The sequence below is a fragment of the Macaca fascicularis genome, chromosome 14, assembly GCF_037993035.2.
Source record: "Macaca fascicularis isolate 582-1 chromosome 14, T2T-MFA8v1.1".
Taxonomy (NCBI): domain Eukaryota; kingdom Metazoa; phylum Chordata; class Mammalia; order Primates; family Cercopithecidae; genus Macaca; species Macaca fascicularis.
In genome coordinates, this window is record NC_088388.1 from 120133009 (window position 1) to 120136193 (window position 3185).

The following is a 3185-nucleotide window of genomic DNA, read 5'->3' on the forward strand; positions in this document are numbered from 1 at the left end:
CATTCTGATTTTGTTTTTGACCCAATGCTCCTTCCAGAGGAGGTTATTTAATTTCCATGTATTTGCATGGTTTTGAAGGTTCCTTTTTGAGTTGACTTCCAGTTTTATTCCACTGTGGTCTGAGAAAGTGCTTGATACAATTTTAGTTCTCTTAAATTTATTGAGGATCATTTTATGGTTTATCATATGGTATATCTTGGAGAAAGTTCCATGTGCTGTTGAATAGAATGTGTATTCTGTGGTCGTTGGATGAAATGTTCTGTATATATCTGTTATGGTCCATTTGTTCCAAGGTACAGTTTAAATCCATTGTTTCTTTGTTGACTTTCGGTCTTGATGACTTGTCTAATGCTGTCAGTGGAGTATTGAAGTCCCCCACTATTACTGTGTTGCCATCTACCTCATTTCTTAGGTCTATTGGTAATTGTTTTACAAATTTGGGAGCTCCAGTGTCAGGTGTATATATCTTTAGGATTGTGATATTTTCCTGTTGGACAAGGCCTTTTACCATTAGATAACCTCCTTCTTTGTCTCTTTTAACCACTGTTGCTTTAAAGTTTGTTTTGTCTGATGTAAGAATAGCTACCTCTGCTCACTTTTGGTGTCCATTTGCATGAAATGCCTTTTTCCACCCCTTTACTTTAAGTTTATGTGAGTCCTTATGTGTTAGGTGAGTCTCCTGAAGGCAGCAGATGGTTGCTGAGTTCTTATCCATTCTGTGGTTCTGTATCTTTTCAGTGAAGCATCTGGGCCATTTACATTCAATGTTAGTATTGAGACGTGAGGTATCGTTGCATTCATCATGGTCTTTGTTGCCTGTGTACTTTGTTTTTGTTTTTTGTTTTTGCTTTTTAACTTGTATATTTGTTGTATAGGTCCTGTGTGATTTATGCTTTAAAGAAGTTCTGTTTTGATGTATTTCCAGGATTTGTTTAAAGATTTAGAGCTCCTTTTAGCAGTTTTTGTAGGGGTGCCTTGGTAATGGCAAATTATCTCAGCATTTGTTTGTCTGAAAATGACTCTGTCTTTCCTTTATATATGATGCTTAGTTTCACTGGATACAAAATTCTTGGCTAATAATTGTTTTGCTTGAGGAGGCTGAAGATAGGGCCCCAACCCCTTCTAGCTTGTAGGGTTTCTGCTGATAAATCTGCATTAATCTGATAGGTTTTCCTTTATAGGTTACCTGCTGCTTCTGTCTCACAGCTCTTAAGATTCTTTCCTTCGTCTTAACTTTGGATAACCTGGTGACAATGTGCCTAGGCGAAGATCTTTTTGTGATGAATTTCCCAGCTGTTCTTTGTGTTTCTTGTACTTGCATGTCTAGGTCTCTAGCAAGGTGGGGGAAGTTTTCCTCAATTATTCCCCCAAATACATTTTCCAAGCTTTCAGAATTCTCTTCTTCCTCAGGAACACCAACTACCCTTAGATTTGGTCATTTAACATAATCTCAGACTTCTTGGAGGATTTGTTCATATTTTCTTATTCTTTTTTCTTTGTCGGATTGGGTTAAGTCAAAGGCCTTGTCTTTGAGTTCTGAATTTCTTTCTTCTATTTGTTTAATTCTATTGCTGAGAATTTCCAGAGCATTTCGCATTTCTAAAAGTGTGTGACCAGAGTTTCCTGAATTTTTTATTATTTTTCTTCTTTCTGGTTTTTTTTTTTGATGGAGTCTCCCTTGTTGCCCAGGCTGGGATGCAATGGTGCGATCTCACCTCACTGCAACCTCCACCTCCCAGATTCAAGCAATTCTCCTGCCTCAGCCTCCTGAGTAGCTGGGACCACAGGTGTGCACCACCACACCTGGCTAATTTTTGTATTTTTAGTAGAGATGGGATTTCACCATGTTGGCCAGGCTGGTTTTGAGCTCCTCACCTCAGGTGATCCGCCCTCCTCAACCTCCCAAAATGCTGGGATTACAGACATAAGCCACCAATTACTTTTTCTTTAAGCTATCTATTTCCTTGAATATTTCTCCCTTCACTTCTAGTATCATTTTCTGTATTTCTTTGGATTGGGCTTCACTTTTCTCTAGTCTCTCCCTGATTAGCTTAATAACTAACCTCTTGAATTCTTTTTCAGGTAAATCAGGGATTTCTTCTTGGTTTGGATCCATTGCTGGTGAACTAGTGTGATTGTTGTGGGGTGTTCATGAGCCTTGTTTTGTCATATTACCAGGGTTTGTTTCTGGTTTCTTCTCATTTGGGTAGGCTCTGTCAGAGGGAAGGTCTAGGGTTGAAGGCTGTTGTTCAGTTTTTTTTTGTCCCATAGGTGTTCTCTTGATAATAGTACTCTCCCCCTTTTCCTGTGGATGTAGCTTCCTGTGAGCCAAACTGCAGTGATTGTTGTCTCTCTTCTGGGTCTAGCTACTCAGTGAGTCTACCCAGCTCCAGCCTGGTACTGCATGTTGTCTGCACAGTCCTGTGATGTGAACTGTCTATGGGCCTCTCAGCCATGGATACCAGTGCCTCTTCCAATGGAGGTGGTGGAGAGTGCAATGGACTCCATGAGGGTCCTTAGTGTTGGTGGTTTAATGCTCTATTTTGTGCTGGTTGGCCTCCTGCCAGAAGGTGGCACTTTCCAGAAAGCATCAGCTATAGTAGTGTGGCAAGGGACTGGTGGTGGGCTGTGTTGGGAAAAGCTGAGGCAGGGCTTGCATGTCTGACATAATGTAAAAGAGTCTTGGAACACGTCTTGTGTCCAGGTCTAAAACCGCTCGTGGTCTTTGTGCTAAAGGGTGTAAGGTTGTCCTGCCATACCACAATCTAAGCCCAGGGCATAAAACCCCTTGTGGCTTGGATGGAATCCAGAGTTCAGGGCATAAAAGCCCTCGTGGCCTCTGGAATGTGTCTAGGCTTGCTGGCTTCTTGCTTTTAGCACTCCCAGACTCATGGATCAGTTGTATCTTAAACTAGAAGAACGTGTTCCCCATTATCTCAAGCAGCAGAACATGTTCCATATGCTTCAATGGGAATGCTAAACTGTCACAGCTATAGATCATATGCTTGATGTGCCGCTGCCTTTCAACCCCTACATCTTCATTACCTGCGTCTTTGTTTGATCACCAATAAATAGTGTACTTCCAAGGCTCGGGGCCTTTGCAGCTACCATACTAGTGTTGGCCCCCTGGACCCACTTTATGCCCTCTTAACTTGTCTTGTCTCATTCCTTTGACTCCACCAGAC